General features: G+C 41.0%; 1 protein-coding gene across 5 annotated transcripts in view; it reads left to right on the forward strand.

Moving 5' to 3' along the window:
- Positions 1-815: 815 nt before the first annotated feature.
- sipa1l1 (signal-induced proliferation-associated 1 like 1) overlaps positions 816-18,484 on the forward strand; it is an 82,717-nt gene continuing 65,048 nt past the window's right edge. For 4 of the 5 annotated variants that reach the window (XM_075459864.1, XM_075459868.1, XM_075459867.1 and 1 more), the window contains exon 1: positions 816-1,019. The gene's annotated coding sequence lies outside the window, so the exon portion shown is untranslated. Of the gene's footprint in view, positions 1,020-1,302; positions 1,438-18,484 lie in introns of those variants that run through there. The other variant, XM_075459865.1, reaches the window with a different exon arrangement.

The raw sequence follows: 18,484 nt of genomic DNA on the forward strand, positions 1-18,484 counted from the left end.
ATTCAAATCTCTTGTGTTTTTTAGCCTCTTTCTCAGTTAGGGGTAGAAAAGGATCATAGTATCCTATAGGAATGCAAGCTCCTAAGCATCAGGAGGTGGCAAGTTGGATATATTATCTGTGGTTTACAGATACTTATGGTACCAACATTTTGTTCAGGCGACTAGACTAACGCAGAATCCACAAGCAGCGATGAGGCTATTTAGGTTTAAGGTCCCTAACTGACTTTTCTGTGGGAAAAAAAAGCTCAGATACATCCACTATAAGCTACACGGTTATCATCAGATGGCTGCAAATAGTCCAAGCAACTTATTTAAATCCAAAACAATTCCAAAGGAGAATTTGCTGGACTTCCTGTACCGATTCAAACTATTTCAGGGGAGGTATAAGGTAATAAAAATATATCATGAAGCCATGTACCAGTTAGGGTAATCATTTTTTCCATAATGATCTGATGCTTGCGAAGTTGTTTTTCTATACGTAAACTGCAGTAGATGATGCAACAGGCAATTATTTTTCTCGGTTATACAGTTTACCTCACAAACACTAGTTTTTTGAGAAAAAAAAGCCAGCGCCGAAAAGCCCATCCGATCCTGGTTGCCAGAGCAACATTCTCCTTTCCTTCTCCCATCTTTCATCAGCAATCATCCCATCCAGCTCATTTTCTAGTCTAACAGACATATCGCGAGACTACAGAGTTTATTTTTTCCCCCACCGTGTAAACAACAGCGCTGATTCGTATCGCGAGAGCACAAGCTGATTAAGTTCGAAGAGGAAGTGACCTCATCGCCGTCGTGAGGCGGGGCGAACCGCTGCAACTTTGGATGAACTTCTGATTTGAACAAACAGAGAGGCGGTAGGGAGAGCCCACGGACAGTGATAGTCGAAGAGGCGAAAAAGCTCCACAGGTTTTCTGCTATTCTTTTAAAATTATTGCAGTCACGGTTTGCATACCGGCGAATGAGCAGCGAAAGCGGCGTTTTTCCTCTCTTGAAGGTGGACAAGGTGGAAATTGATAAAGGTAAGCAAGCACGCGCTCTGTTCCGTCGGTCCCTGCACTGGTATATATATACAGGAGATATAAACACCGCTAGTCCGGGCCATTCAGTGAATTCAAAAACATGTAAACTGTAGCCTATATGATATAAGTCCATGCTTCACAGAGAAAACTACATAGAAAAGTTCATCCTGCAGTCAGGCAGCGCTGCTGCACGGGGCATCACGGCTCCTGCACACGAGCTTACATCCACTTAAACTTAGGATTCGTTGTGTCAGTTGTGTGGTGGGATGAATTGATCGTTTCGTGCGGCCGCGGTCCAGTCAACATCTCGCTCTCTGCTTCTCGCCGCAACCCACATCGCAGCTGAAAACGCAGACAAGGATGCTCCCTCTTGCGCCTAGATAAACAGGAAATCTTGCTAAATCGCCACCAGATAAAGGTAATTGTTGTTTGTTTAAGTCTCTGCGTGGCTGCTGTATAATTGTGATGGCTAGCTGCAGCCCTCTCTTGTGGGTTTCCTGTCCGGCTCTGACTCGCTGTCCATCATTTCCAACGTCGCAACAATCAGTGACTTGAGTTACTCTCATCAGAGAAATGCTTCGCTTATAGCTGGGCTGCTCCTTTCTCCTCAGAGCAAAGTCGCGAATGTCATTGCAGTGTATTATTTATTCATCCATCTATTTTTTTTGTCGGGCATCGCAGTTGTTTTAAAGTGGTTGTTTCGATGTTCACTAAAGCTCTGCAAGGTGTTGAATCGCGATGCAATCTTCCAAGAGAGGCGCAACTGCGCGTTCATGCAGGGGAATTTCGTCAAGTTGTTTCTCAGGAAGTCAGTTGTGCACAATTTGACTTTTAGGCGAGCTGTGCACGGGTGGCATGTGCATGAAATCAAACATTAAGTTATTTCTACTAAAGAGCTCTGTCAAAACTACTCTGAATAATCAAAATGGCCGTGTGTGGTTGTCAGATTTGGATAGTGATGTAACAGTGCCACACGGGTGATAAAGATGCCATGAACCTGTCATCATCTGGTGATTTAACACGGATCAGTGCTCTTTTTATTGAGATAACATGTGTTTGATTTACAATCGTTTTTTGCACACAGCAAAGTTTGCTTTCGGGATGGTTTTTTTTAGTTCATACTTTTGTCAGAGCTTTCCATTTGCCCTAATGACACCCTGGGAGGGATTTTCATTGTAAGGAGACCCCCGAAAGATGCTCTGTCTTCTGTTATTACTGCCATCTCCACCTGTGGAGTCTTCCCTCAGGCTACCAGCTTCAGCCCTGCAGGGGGCCAGCATATACACACAGAAGCACTCAGCTTCTCCCTTTGAGGAGCCCTAAATGGACATGTCAAAGAGATCACATCACTATTCATTGGGCGGCCGGGACGGGTCCAATTTTCTACTCGACACACAGCAGCAGCATTAAAGATATCCTCCCTCTACGGCAGAATTTGAACTGCTTTGTGCGCTTTGCTTTGGCTGCTGCAGCTGCTGCATCAAACAAACAAACTCATGTATTAGCAGTTCAACATCTAATGCCGTCAGCCCTCCCTTTCCAGAGCCTGTGAATGCCAAGGCTGAGCAGATCTGGAGGCTGTGTCGCATTTACAATATTAAGTAGGCTATTGAAATTGAGTGTGTAGGTGGAGGCGCACATGTTCTGTCACACATGGTGCTGCTGAATAAAGGAGGAGGTAAGGGGGGGAGGAAAGCGAAAAGTATCAGAGCTGTTGATGGGCAGCCTTGGGATGTAGAGCAGCTGAATCATCTGCTGATGGTCCTGGATTTAGCGGCTGGAGTCGCCTTCAAAAGGGCTTCATGCCTCTGCGTTGGAAGCACAGTGGGGGAGTTTCTTTCTGGGTTTTAAGTGGAAGAGCTTTATAGGACCATGGCTACTTTTTGCAAGCAAAATCTTGAGGCTTAGATGTATATCAGATGCACTGTGATCAAGATGTGGTCACTCCTTCAGAAAGCCTCCAGTGTGTAATCTTGCTCCGTATGGGACGGACGGGGTTTTGGCTATGCACATGGGGAATCTGGTGAATGCAAAGCCAGGAAAACTAGGACAAACTGTCCAGCAAGCTCCTCCATTATATGCATGCTATGCATCACTGACAGAAGCTAGTAATGGGGTCTTACCTGTTTATGTCCTCCCACACGGCTGCTGTTTCATTGCTGCCGCCACATCGTCACTCTCCACTTCCTGCCGTTTACCCTCTCCCATCACTTACAGTTTCTTTTTTTTCTCAAGTCTTACTTTCTTCCTGTTGCCAGGTCTCTGACATTATCATCATTTCTGCCCACAACCCTTCCCTTATCTCTTCATCATTTCCCCCCATTGCAGCAATTTGCTTGTCATTTTCTTTGGCGGGCCTATGCTTATCTTCTCTGTATTGACTCCAGCTTATAAAATTTACTTCTGCTTTTGCTCAAATTCAAGTCAATTTTCCTTTTTCTGTTTATTTTCTTTTAAATCTCCCTTCCTTTCTGTCTTTGTCTATTTGTATGATATGCTAGATGTCTGGGGGTGGGCTATTGATAAATAATAGAGCAAAAATGAGTCATTAACTGTGAATAGATGTCACAGAATAATTTGATAAAACAAAATTTGGCCCTTGCACATCAATGTTTATCCCACATATGCTGTATAATTTAAAGGTGCTTTTTTTTTTTGTTGCTAAAAGCTGTGGCGTTTACCATAACTCGAGCACAGTAACAAATTTCTCCAGGATAGCTGTAAGATAATATGCTACCAAATCAGCAATGCCTACTATAAGCAAATTCCTCTTACAGACACGATGTCAGGCTGGTAGCTGACATCATAATCAAGAGAAGGTTTGATGGAAAGAAAGGTTGTTAAGTGAGTAAAGCTGTGATTACTTATCTGTCAATAGATAAGCACCTTGAAAACTTTGCAGGGTGCTTGAAAGAGTGCTACATGCAGTAAACTGCATTAATCCAATTTACTAAGTCTCTTTGTTCTTTAAGCAGTGTTTTTCTGGTGAGGCCTGGCTTTGTCTTCATTTAAAATGTAAGACCACATTTATCGTGATTCTTCACTCTCTCACGAGTGACATTATTAGCTTACACTATGCACATGAAAATAATCAGCATGTGCTACATTATCATTCAAAGATTGATTAACACTGCTTACGAAGGTGCCAATCAAACCGAGTCTCACATTTAGATGCGTGCACACATTTCACACAGCCGTTTGGTTAGATTGCAAAATCCAGAGATTATATTCAAATTTCAAATGGTAAATAAAAAAAAAAAAGGGAAAACGCAATCCCAAATGACCTGAGTGCAACCTTGCTTGACAGACGAGTTTTCCGTGCTCTTGACACATTTGGAGTGCTCACCAGCATTTTGTTTTCACTCATCAAACAGCCCTTGTGGTGTGTTCGCCGACACGTGAAAGTGCATATCTCTTTGATCTGTGGTGTTTTGCGGAGAGTAAAGCTGAAGTCTTGCTGAGACTTTGTTAGGGTTTTCTATAGCAGACAGAAAAGAAGAGGGAGAGGTCACAAAAGGAAGCGTTTACTTTTGAGACACTTCACCTGAGCTGTGTGGCCTTTAAAAGCAAACTTTTCGTTGTGCTGTACATTTTATTTTTTTTGTCTGACTGTTATAATAACTTCTTAATTAGGGCCGTAAGAAGATTACATTTGAAGCAGCGGATTATTAAAAAAAAAAAAAAAAAAGAAAGCTGCCAGTTTCAGTTGTGACAGATGAGCAAAAGGAAAAAAAGAACATCATGAAACAATGACTGGGCAGGCTAATCCATGCAGAAGTAAACAGAGGGAACAGACTGTACAGACGGAGAGCCCTGAGAGTACAGGAACAGCCAAGATGTATAATAGGAATAATGCTTAAAATGATGTTATTCCAGCTGTACATGTGACAGAGGACAGTTCACAATGGACAAAAGTTGGACAGTAAAAATACATTTTACATAAAGTTGGAAATACTGACTCTTTTTCTGCTCCAGACTCTATTGTTGAAGCGTGTTCTGTCATTCCAAAACTCATTATTTGTCTCTCAGTCGTTAGTATTTATATTGGGAAATGACCTTGTAAAATTGAGCAGTGAACGAAATCTCTTGCATTAAAAGCACAAAGTAGTGTGTAGTTACCCTTTTTACAAGGCATGATCTAAGTGAGATCGTTGAGCCTAAATTGGACAGTATGTGTAACTTGAATAATTTATTTTAAAGTACAGTCGACTAAGAGTGCATTATTCATAACATTTGGGTATCATAAGGCTGTAGTTCATAACATGGCATCATTTATTCACTGAAGTGCAGATAACTGCTACTGTGCTGAAAGCTTCTGTCTAATTCAAAGTCAGATTGTTGATTTATCGGTTGAATAATTGATTGATGCGTTCACCTGTGATTATGTGAAAATGTGTGGAAGTGATCTGATTTCGAGGTGTTTTAATGTAGGTTTGAACATTGCTTAGTTTTGAACAGACTCATCAGAAAGTAAACACAAATATCCTCGATGAATGTAGGAATAGGCTTCATATAACTTTGTAGGAGGTATCGGTTGCTAAATTGAAGCCATGCAACAAGGTTTTCAGTGTTGCCGGACTGTTGTATGATTGACTCTGCATGTCACGCTTCACTTAGGATCGGGAGTTTTTAAGAGCTCGTGAGTTAAGACTGCTCGAGTGATCTGTGGTATGGGGTCACACACAAGATCTTTTCCGCCAGAGTGAACCCTCGTCTCATCTGTCAGATCTTCAGCTGTTATGCAGACGAGTCCGTCTCTTGTCAGTAATATTACACTACGAGTTCCTGGTGACTCCATCTGTTTTCTCACCTGGATGTTGGATAGAACGGCAGTTTCCCTCCACGACTTCTCCCTCTCGAGTCTGTCGTGATACTGCGTGCTGGAAACATTAAAGAGACATGGGTGTTCTCGCCAGCATTTAGTCGAATTCTGCTCAGTTTATTGAGCAGACCATACTCATCATAATCTCTATTGCTTTGCCTTTCTGGGTTTCCTCCTGTTGTGTTCCCTTCCCTGATCATTTGCAATCTCATTAGCTGAAGCTCCTCCACAGAATATCATGCAAGATATTCAGCTGGAGACGGGGATGCGCCTGCAAGCCTCGTAATTCAATTCTTGTAGCGTTCACACATGGCTATGGATGACTACCAATTGATCTAGGATTTGTATTAGATGTGTGCCATTTGTCTATGACGTGAAAACTGGCCTCATAATCTTGCAGTTGACACAATCACTGAGGTCTGCCTACTCAGTCGAGTGGGATAGTCTGACGTAGAGTTGATCTGTTTAAACCCAGTTGTAAAAATGGGAGACTCACTACAACACGTTGACTAATATAAGCCAGGTACAGGTGGAACATGTGTTCCTTGTTTTTTTTGGTGTAAAATTGATTGTTTTCTCAGTATGTCATCAGCCCTTCCTCTCTTTGGCTTCATAATGACATTGCAGGAGCGCAACAGAGCACAAGAACTGTAAATCTTATCAGTTACCATGCATGGGAGCGTCGCTGAAATTCCTACCAACTGCCTTGCCATCTGTTTCCAAGAAAAGAGCGCTTCAGATTTGTGTCTGGCTAGATGAGTCAAAGGATGTCGGTACTGTTGGGTGCCTAAGCAAAAAAAGTTAGTTTCTCACCGAGTTTGGTTTAATTGCTGATAAAGTGTTTGTATGTGGAGATGCAACGTGAAAATAAAGCAACTTCCATTAAGTTATTTCAAACAAATGTTGGTTGATTGATTAATAGGAGCAGACTTAATGAAATTACAGGTAAAGGCAGCAGCAGCTGAACCTGAGCTAAAGAACTGTAAGCTATGCTGAATTGTCTGATTGGTTGAGTGGGTTTATGAACAGCTTCTTTAATTTTAATGCACATCATTTTAAATGTAAAGGTCTATCTAAAGGTCGAGAACCTACATTAGGAAATGGAGAGAGAACTTAAACAAAGACACTAAATGAGTTTAGCCAGTGTGAAGTTTGAGTCAGAGGGACAGCAATGGTGAAAGAAGATGAGACCCCTGAGAAATATGTTTGAAACCAGATAGATGTGAGGGGTAGAGAGGAGGATCATTTGATAACACTGTTTGGCAGAAATCATCATCATTCTCTGCTCATCTTGGTCTCGTCTATTTGATAAATTCTCTTTGGAATCCGTCAGCTCTGCATCAATTCAGCACGTAAGTGTGAAAAAGGCTTTTTTATATTTGAGGTTAGAAAGAAGATCTACTGTGAAGTTTCTTGTTCCGTGTGTGTTTCTGCACAATTCCAAACTCGGGGTTTTGAAATTTAGCCTTAGAGCAGCAGAAAGCTAAGTTGACTTCCTTGTCTCTTCCATCTACTGCTGTTGTTTACATATTGACGAGTAAGCTGCTGCTAAAGTTAGCTCTCAGAGTTTATAGTTAAATTAATATGGATTGTGTTTGGCTTGTGTGTTTGTTCAGTTTATAGCATTCAACATAGTTTTGGCTCTGGTGTATTTTTAACGTGTTCGACTACTCAAAAACCTGCCTTTTCAGTTTAAACTAACACACCTTATGGTTGCTTATACCAAGCATTTAAGCTTGATGTATTTAATAAAAACACATTTAATCTCACATTGATGGGTTGTGTCAGTTCGTAGGGCGACAGACGTTCACCTACACTCCCGATGTCGCCAACCGTCAAATGGTCAAAGGTCAAATGCAATTTCCTTAACAGGCCGATGCTTTTCTTTTGTGCTTCTGTTGGGAAATCTCCTTTTGATGTGCCGGATTAAAGAAAGACATATCTTGGTTTGATGTTCCACACTCATGCGTGAAGTTGCATCTTTGATCAGCTTGAATTTTGCCGGTTGAAGTTGGAGAGCGCTAAGATCGGCTTGCATTTAGATTTTTAGATTAGCTGCAGTCTTTAGTACATGCAGCGTGTAATATTATCAGTACGCCGTTACACCGCACATTTCAGCTCTACCACAGCATGAAGAAGCGGTTTATAAAAAAAAAAAAAGAGTAATCTGACTTTACAGCCAATAAGATTTTGGGGTGTTGCTCAGCCTTTAAACTGCGTCATTAAGTGTGCTGTAAGTGACAGTGATTTTACTGTCAGTTTGAGTTCTCATCACTCGCTGTGGTGCATGACTGAGCCTCGACAAACCAAACAGATAATCTTGTGGCTGGTTGAGGTTTCTGGTAATGTGGCTCGGAGGGTTCATGTTGAGATACTTCGGCACAGATTTCACACACATGTGGTTCAGTGTCTTATTTGTCAGTCAAAACAACAAAGACACAACTGCTGTCAGTTGCTCACAATGTGACGGCAGTTTTTAAAGGAATGCATTAGTTTACATGTTTCAGTGAAGCTGCTCTGTTTTCTGGAATAATATCCAAATTAATTATGCATACTTCTATAGTAATTGAACATTCAATTCGCTTCAGTTATACTGGTAATTTCACCAGGGACAGTGTAAAAGCCCTTAAAAAACCTGCTTCAAATTGGATTAATATTTCAATTGATGTAGGGGTTTGATATTCATGCCTGAAAAAGAAATTACTGATGTTAAATTTTGGTAATGAAAACGTAAACTCGAACTGATTCATTCCGGCTTGCACCACACATTTGCTCATCGCGCATAAAAGCTTCACTTTTATGTGGACTTTACTAGTAAGCAACACATGGATGGGTCCGCGCTTTTTGATTGAGTTCAGCTGGGAGTTGTTTGCCCGCTGTGAGTTTTAGTGCTGCTACTGTTACAGTTAATTTCTGTGCTCACGGTTACTTTGAGGCGTCACTCTTTATGCAGTCATTTGTTAGTTAGCAATATTGCCTGTTTTCTGTCTTGCCCAGATTGTGAAAAGCAACAAAATTTCTTCCTGTAGTACAATTAGGAATCCTATCCCTTGGGGATTATACCCTTACATGCATTCATTGAGTGCCTTGAACAAACAAACAACTGGTTGTTGTACTGGTTGTACGTAGTTGCTCTAACATAATACTAAAACAACTTTTATATATACTAGGGCTCCAATCACAAACTTCACTTTACACAAATGGCTAAACCTGCATCCTACAGCCGAACTAAATCCCAGGTAAAAGTTGTTAAAGTAAAGCTAATGCAGTAGTTGTTACATGTGATTATGCCAGAAGGTACAGTGCTGAAGTGGGTGACTCAGACACTGAAAAGATGCAGACGTCATATTGAAGACAGTTGTCTGGTGAATTCACGGAATTGTTAACAGATGAATCATAATTGAGTCATTAGTCCAGCAAAGATTCACAGCTCTACCATCACCTCAAGAATATTTCAAGGTTGATTATTTATTGGTCTGCTTAAAAGATTTATCTGACAGCTGCAGTTGATTCAGAACCTAGTTGGAGTTTGAACTCTCAATAAGACTAGAAAAGGTCTGAGGTCTCTGCACATCTTCTGGTACGTTTTGAACCCTCCAAACTTTTTGGGTCATCCAGAACAGATTTGTATGTGTTTCAGAGAGTTAAAACTACCACGGAGCTTTCAGTTTGTATGCATGTATGTGGAAGAAGCTTCCAGAAAACTGCAGGTCTGCTGCAGCCGTGCTGCTTTCAAATCGAAGACTTTCATGTTTGTCACTACATTTGGTTGATCGGATTCAAATGAAGGACCTTGATAAATAAAGTTTACTCTTTTTATTCTATCTATGTTTAATACTTTTAATTTTTATGCATTTCATGTCTTATGTGAAGTACTTTGAATTGCCTTGTTGTTAAATTGTGCTGTAGTAATTAGTCTTACCTTGTCTTCTTGTTTAAGAGATCACATTTGATACGAAAGTTTTATTGAACAAAACACGAGGGGTGTGTGTGAAATTGTAAATTTAAGAACGTTTGCAGAAAAATGAAGTCATGCAGACATGAAGGGCATTATTTTTGTCAGCTGAATGAAGCGCCACCATTCAGTTTTTGTGCCATTGAGGAAAGAGTCCTAATGAAAAACATCTTGCTTTGGATTGTTATTTTCCAAGGAGGTTCTTGATTTTTGTCAGGGGAAGTAAAGGCATAAATCCTTCTTGATTTAGTGAGAGCCGCAGCAGCTTCTGGCTGAACCCTCAGCAGTCTTCCTGCTTTGCAGATCCACTTATAAAGTGAGAGATATTGCTGATTGTCAATTCCTCGCGGTTACTTGCTGGTCGCTCATTTTGTTAGAGAAACGGTGCCCAGTGCAATTTATCAAGAGCTCATTGCTGCTTTTACTTTTAGGTCAAAGTTAACCTTTTTTTTTTTTTTTTTATAATTTGTGCTTTTTTAAATATTTATAGCTCGAGAAATTAATGTGTAAAAGATGAAATATGAATTTCCCTCTGATCAGCTACAGCTGCGAACCTTTGCTTGTCTCACGATTTGATTCGATTACAATTCACCAGTGAAGGATTCGGTGCATCTCAATTTCCATTTACGATGATCTTGCCAAGAGATGGGACCACTTTTGGACATCTGCATTTTAATTTTCTATTACGTTTATTGATTATGTTTATTTATTTATTTTTTTTGTAAATACTAATGCTTTTCTTGGCAATAAAAAGTAGCTATCAGATTGAATTCAAACTCAAAGTCTTGCACCTTGAAATTGCTATATGACTGCACATATCTGCATTTTTGACTTTCTGTCATAAAAAGCTACATCTTTTCAGTGCCTCTGAAGTCCACAAATATCATATAATGGCTGTTGAAATGGCTTTACTCATTAAAAGCTGGATGTTAATTTGGCGGCAGAGTGCAGGTAGAACTGGTTTTATGGTGAATAGTAGCGCGTTTCCACTATGCAGTCCGGTACGGGTTGGGTCGGAACGGTTCGCTTAGTTCAGTGATTCCATTACCACGAAAGCGTACCGTTCCGTACCGTATCGTTACCATTTTCGTAACCCTTCTGCTTGGGGTACCTAGCACACAGGACCGGTTCCAGGCTCTTCTCTCCGTTGTTGGTGAGGAGGCTGTGCAGCGGGAGCTCGATGGCGCTGTGCGAAACAAAAGTTTTCCAGCTGATTGCCGCAAAAATGGCAGAGAGCCAGTGTGGCATTAAGCTGAAGAAGCTTGGAGGTGGTTCAAAATTATCAATGTTATTTGTTATTTGCTGTTATTTGCTATTTACGCTTCGGCATGCACTCCGCCCACCCCGAGGGTCCCCTTTGTACAATGGGAACGCAAGCTGACCCCAAAGCGACCCGTACCGTACCATACCGAACCGACCCGTACTGAACTGCATAGTGGAAACGAGGGTTAGTGTGCTTACTCTGCAGTTTCAATGACTTCAACAGCTTGCAAATCACCTGGCATCCTACAACCCAGCGTGCCTGTAGATCCTTATCTCTGAAAGCTGCAAGAGATTTGGTGATTCTTATCCCTCTTGGAGTTGCAGCTCAAAGCTGACAGCTCCTTGTTAATTTTTCACTTGTTAGTTGGGCTGGCTGTGTTCATTGAGGTTGCAGATGTTTGGTTTGAGGCAAAATGACTAACGTTGTTCTTCACATTGGTTTTATCGCCACATTAATGCAGATTTCCAAAGCAGATTTTACATACTGTTTGTTTATCTAGTTCCTGCTTTTTTTGCACTGAAGGAAACCCAAGCTGAGTTCTGTCTTCCTCTGGTACGTCAGAGGAAGGTCAAGTGGGTCTGTGGATGATTTCTTTATTATCCAAATAAATTGATTGACAATGCTCAGACCTTCAACATCTGGTCTGCAGGCGGTGGGAGCAGGAAGAGGGCTGGTGTGATCTGTAGTGCTCGCTGTGTGAAATATGGAGCGCACTGCAAACTTTCTGCTCAATTTGCTCAGTCAAGAAAAGGAGCGCTTGAGCTTATAAGGGAATGAGCAGGAAAGCTAGAGAAGAGTTTCAAACCTCATGGATTTTTAAAGTAAAAAATGTTTGATAAATGGCATCATTCTGTCACTAGGCTCAGCTGGGCCACAGATCTATAATGGAATGCATAGGAATGTGTGAGAATGCTGTGTGTACACAATGGGGATGACCTCATCGTTTTCAACATTGTCTAAACTTGAAATCTGTGTGTCCCACTTCCCAGCACCCATCCTTTTTTATGTGGTGTATGCCAGTGTTTACGTCCCTATCATAGAGATGCGTATTTGCCTTTGAGTTTACAAAGGTTCACAAAATATTTACTTAGGGTTGATCTGGTTAATGATTATTTGAACAAGCAGGATTGGAAGTCTGGGGCTGCAGAGATTTGTGCTTGTTCCTGCAGAGAAAATAACTCCAGTGGGCTTTGTTCCTGCAGCACTAACCTTGGTGACCTCCCAGAAGGTTAGTGTGAACTTTTGCTGTGGCGGTAAATCTTTGGACATGAAAACACAACATTCCTCATTTTCCATGTCAGTACAGCTAAAATCAAAGTACAGCTGTTGAGCAGTTCTGGGGACTTGAGGAAATGCAGTGCAAACTGAGTCATTTTGAGGAACACTTGTCATATTTTGGCTAAAAGTTATTTTCCGTTTGGCCCTCACAACGCGCTGCATGTGATTTGTGTTTATTCGAGGCAAAGCACATGCTGTTCAGTGAGCGTATGTGACTGTGTGTGTTATGATTTCACCACAGTCAGCTTCCTACATGAATGGTGAATAGGGAGTATTGCTCATCTGTAGCATAGTCTCCATGTGAGGGAACATTTTTTTAATCAAAACCACAGATTATGTGAACAGGCTGTACACTAGTGAGTTTTGATTAATCATCTTTTTAAATGACAGAAAATTAATCAGCACATATTCTGTTAGTTAATTAGCGATTACTTTCTTTATCATCCATCATTGTCATCTTTAAAGCAAAAATGCAGATTATTCTGTAGTTCCAGCTCCTCGGATGTTAATAGTTTTGCTTCTTTTCTGTGCCTCCGTGCTAACGACAGCTGAGGCTGGGGGCATTATCTTTGCTTTGTCTTTATCTTTTCTCTCATTCATTTGCTTCATTACCGTGATGGCTTCTTAATATAATGTGGCTCAAAAGTTTGCTTTGACTCAAGAATGAACTGTAGAATTTGTAGCCAAGCTTTCATAGTCAATGTAGCCACACAGAACCCCATTTTCTTAGTAACTAAAGAAATAATGGGATGATTAGGACCAAATTTCACACTAAAGTCTCATGGAAAGAAATGATAAGTTATGTTTTTTTATTTACAGTACAACACAGTCTTTAGGAGACATACAGCTTCAAGACGGTAATCTTTTGCCTTTGAAGTAGGCGGCCACCAATAACTTTGTCATCCTTTCGGCCTCGAGAAAGAACTCTTTGTTTTTGGTGCAGAACTCAGAATTTTTGCCACTATTTTTTGAGATCCAAGGTGCAACCAAGGTTTTGAACTAGGCCCCCCAGACAACAGGATGGAACGAAGCAAAGATGTGTGTTTGCTGCCCATATCATGAGTGATGGAGGATGCAGAGGTGAACTGTCTGTTCATTTTTCCTACCATCATCGAGACCCTCCTGTGACAATACAGCCCCAACTTTCTGATGACCGTAGGATGAAGAATGTTGTGAATGTTGAATGCCTTCCAACTTGAATCACTCAAACAGTTCATAATGTGAAAAAATTCTATTAAAATGGAAGTACAGTCATGTGTTTCATGAACCGTTATTCAGGCTTTCCAGACTTTGTGGAGAAAACAAGTTTGCAGAGTGGAACTCAAAGTTTGATTATGAGACATTCTTGAAGCACAGAGATGACATGATGCAAACGGTCCAGGGACAGATAATGAACTGCAGCATGTCTGTGGGAAACATTTATAAGTAAGTATTGCAGTTTTTGGCATGCAGAAGGTGCTGAAATGATAATACATTCAGTAAACCCGACAGCAGTGTGAAGGAAGAGTTGCGATTCACTGACTTCATGGTACAGCTCTTCAGTGATACCAATGTGTCGACCATTTAACTTAAATCCACATGTCAAGCTATGTATTAATGCATTTTTAATTATTTATTTTTTAGGGGTTCTAACTAAATCTGCTGCTTGTAGGAAGGGATGAAGAACTCATTTAATTTAAAGAGGGGTTTCATTTAAAGTAAAACAGCATTTTAATTGTTTATTACCACAACTGCAGTCAAGATAGAAAAATGCTAAAAGTCCTGCGTTAAAGCCAATTTCAGTGGTGCTCCTAAATGTTGTGCTGGTGGAAGAACTTAGTGGAGCCCTGAGGTGAAGGTATTTGTTCCCTTTTCAGCTATAAAATCTCTGAAGCAAATTCTGCTTTCCTCAGCACCTGGTTTCTTTGCATCCCCTCTTTTCATCATGAAAGGATGTTGCCATATTACACAGCCACATAATCTGAGTAGGCTTCTTTGTGATCTCTGTGCTTACAATGGTCATTGGAGGCGATTTAACACATAGCGGTTTTATCCATTGCAGTGGCGTTTTGACAGCTTCTGGCTAATGCCTCCGCTGGGTTTCACCAGCTGTGAGGGGGAAAGCTTGATGAGTGGTTTGTGGATATTGATGTGATAGCTGATGGGTTTTCATTAGTTAGTGCATCATTGGAGACTTTGCTGCCCCAGTGGTGCTTTCTAATGACAGCAAGACTGTCAGCTTGTTCAGTGAGGGCCCACGGGGTTGTTTTTAATGAAATGAGTGCCTGAAGCCCTTTAACATCTCTTAGAGCACTTGCAGGGAAAATGGCTTCGGCTGAGGAGCGATTTAAGTGAACATACTCACTTCAGCCTGTCACCCTTATTTTCTTTATTTTATGGCCATTTCATTGACATACTGGTTCAAAAAAGGTATAATCAGTGAGTTGGTTAGTAAACGGCCCATAACAAAACAATAGACTGTTAACTAACTTTCCCCATGGATGAAAATGAAATGTTTGTGACCCTGTGTGGGGTCATGCTGATAATTGTGCACAGTCATGAATAGAGACATAATAGGCTCCCAGATTACTTGAATAACATGATTGTAGTTGAACATCACACTCTGTACCCAAGATGAGAAAAGTATCTAGAGGGTTGTAGCTCAAAGCACCACTGGTTCTCGTTGCTTCCTGATATGAGATTCAATAAGCTAATGTTGCCAGGCAACTGGTGCACTTCCACTTTTGGTAAGTATTGCTTAGTAACAAAATTTATTTCCAAGAATCACAGACAGAATCACTGATGGAATCACTCATGGATACAAATTTGCAAGCCAATAACCAGTTTTAGGAATTTAAAGCAGTATACACACAAAGCCACATAATCACAAGCTAATCATCTGTAACTGTGTTAAACAATAAGCAGCCTGCCTGTTCTTGTTGTTTAACCGGACTTTAGAAACTGTTTGCATGAACTTCTGCTTAAAGATTTAGGGTTTACGAAAGCTGAGTCCTCCACACACATCCCCACAGGCTGTGTCGGTATCAGAACAGTGTTGTCTCTCAATGCACCTTTCCCTGCAAATAGCCAATGGAGCACAAGAGGGAGGTGGAGTAGGAGGAGAGGAATGGTGTGAACAAGGCCTGCGGGGGTGGTGCAGGGTTACATAATAACAGATTCACCCAGCTGTGTTGTGTTGTTTACCTCATGGGTGAAGTAGTGCCAGCCAGGCTGACTGATGTGTCCACCTGCGCTCATCAGAGATTGCTCAGGATTAGAGTTTAGGTCAATGAACAGATTGACATTGAACACATTCATCACATATAGTCAGCAGAAAAGGGCTAAACATGAAACTGTAGTACCAGTATCGCTCCGCCAGCACTGTGTTGCCATGGCAGCACAGTGGTGTTGTCAGAGACCTTGGGGTGTAATGATAATGCAGGGTTCTAACAACGGTAATTAGAAGCTGTTTTTCTTTCTTCTCTATCTTTAAAAACAAAAACAAAAAAAATGAAGCTGTCTGTTGTTGCACCTTTTTTTGCCTTTAGCCTCTCTTAATTGGAGCAGCGTGCCACAAAGAAATCTCCTTTCATCATTCTGTAGGAAGGAATGTTTTACACAAGTCGTTACCAAGCCACACAAGCTTCTCCCTCCATGTTGGAAATGTGTTACTCAGCGATTGTGAACAGGAATTTCTGTGAAGGCTAAGTAACTGTGACTTTCCTCGGCTTCTTCTGAGTTTCTTTTGGCACATCATGCAAGCATTATAAAGACGGAATGATATACAACCGGTGTCTTCCAGTGTAGTTCATCACACATTAAACTATGTTTTAGTGTGGAAGTAAAAGCTCATCTGTCGATTAAATGATGTGGGGGAATGGGGTGTTTTCATGCATGTTTTATTTTTGAAGAATTGGTTTTGAACACTGGTGGAAACCCATGCAAAATGATCTCACTTCCACAAGACACAGTCATTAAAGAGGTGATCCCACTTAGAGAAATGTAAGCAGCTCCTCTGAATGTTCTGGGCACGTGTTTTTCTAGCAGTCTTTGCTGGACAATATAAGGTTAAGCTTTGAGTTAATATTTCTACCTCCAATGTAATTAGGGGAACATAAAGCTTTCCAGCAGGTTATCACATCTTTGTCATTCTCTTACTGTGCTGGAGACTGGAATTTTATGATAACCATAATTATTTTACTACTTTGTGGGTACTATAGCTGAAGAAGAAAGAGGAGAACTCGCTAGATAAGCCTCTGCCTTAAAACACCCAGCAGGAAGTCCCTTTCGCTTTTTCACAGGAATTTAAAGCCAAGACTGATGCGCCTTTGTTGAGCATCAGTGTTGTGAGAAAGCGTAGAGGTGGAACGGGGGTCGAGCCAGATCTGCCGGTCAGTGAAGTAGGAATAAAGGCCGAACGGGCTCTGTGTGAAAAGGCAAAGCAGCACCAAGGAACATGCCTCTAACCAATGACACTACTGTCACTGGGCTGTTTCTGTGTACCCCCACACCAATGCTGTGCTGAAGCGCTGTTTGACATGTGTGAATTACCATAGAGGAACAGCGGCAGGCTTAACAATGAGGCTTAAACAACAGGAGAACCTGAGAAGTAGATGGCAGCAAGACCGTTATTGATTGGGAGAAATGTGGTGATAAGACGTGAAAAAAAGCATGAGACATTTTTTTTTTTTCAGGTTAGAATGCTGCAGGATAAACTAAAAGGAGGAAAATACATACAGGGAAAAAGGTAGAAGTTAAAGACAAAGTACTAGTGGAGCAGAAGGGATGATTGTGAGGGTGGGAAAGGTGAACCCCAAGATGATCCAGCCCTCACATTTAATTGTTTTATTTAGCCAGGAAAAGCCCTAAATGCCTGTAGTCAAGCAACGGCTTGACCCTTTCTTTGGCACTGAGCTGTGGGGCTGAGGGCACTGCTCAGAAAGCATAGCTGTGGACCTTTCATTCAAAGACCCTTTGGCATTGGGAGGTGCAAAGCCCCACATCTGTCAAAGTGTCACAGGAATAGCTGTCTGCAGCCTTAATCCTCCTGCCCTCTCATCCCTTATAACAGCATTTTCAGAGGCACCGTTTCTCACGACCATTAAACATGTGCTTGTCAGTCTCGACATCTTGTGACCAATGGCCTTGCGACATTTCGCCTCTCCGCTGCTTTAACCTAATTGTTACATGCTGGTCTTTGTGTTTGGTGAAAAAAAATAAATTAAAAATCCTGCTTATAAATATGTGGAGATCAGCATTCAAGAGGAATGAAGAATTCCCTCCAATGTAGTTTTGCTTTTATTTTGTTTTCCTACTTATTACTTAGAATATAAATGTAGAGCTACACCACCAATCAAAAAGACATCTTTCTGCTTGTCAAAACGTAGAAATTTGTGTTTGCTTTCCTTTTCAGTTGACAACACTTCCCCTCTTAAATTGATCAGTTAACTCGAGCTTTACTCCCACTCAACTTGTCAAACTTTGTTTTTGTCTTTTCCCGTAATGATGCTGCCTAGTACTTTGTCTGGGCCTTTCAAATTGTTTTGAGTGTCAGCACTACAAAGGAGAACAGAGAGAACAAGACTCTGGGCTAATTGCTCTAAGTACAGGGATTGTGTCTTCCGATGTCAGGTTTAAAAGCGTTGGCACACACTTTCCTCTCTCCCTCTTTTATTTACCTCGAGGCTTGAGTGACATGTTCTTCTTAGTTTTGTTTGAGAGCCGTGGTTGTGTTTGTGGTTGGTAAATAGGCATATCGCTGACTCAAATTTTTCTGACTCGATGTTCTGTGAAATCGCACATGTATAAACTCTAAGTATTGGAGTTTATACATGTGCAGTCAATACAGTATAGTTGAGATTGGAAAGTGCGAAGGAGACAGAGTTAACTGCATTGGCAAAAGAGAATGCTCCCCTTGTCAGTTACATACAGATTTATCTGTTACTTTTTAGCCAAACAAAGCATATGGACGTTTTATTTAACCCGACGGGTCATTAATAGCTAATTCTTTTCTACAACGATGGCCTGGCAAAAGGCACAGCCTTTTGAGGAAAACAGATCGAAGAAGAAGATTGCTATCTTTTATATAAAAGAACAAACAGACCGTTTTTTTTTTTTTTTTTTTTTTTGTCAATGAGGATGGCCCATGTATAAACTGTATAGACGAG

Source organism: Odontesthes bonariensis, chromosome 24, assembly GCF_027942865.1.
Source record: "Odontesthes bonariensis isolate fOdoBon6 chromosome 24, fOdoBon6.hap1, whole genome shotgun sequence".
Classification (NCBI taxonomy): Eukaryota; Metazoa; Chordata; class Actinopteri; order Atheriniformes; family Atherinopsidae; genus Odontesthes; species Odontesthes bonariensis.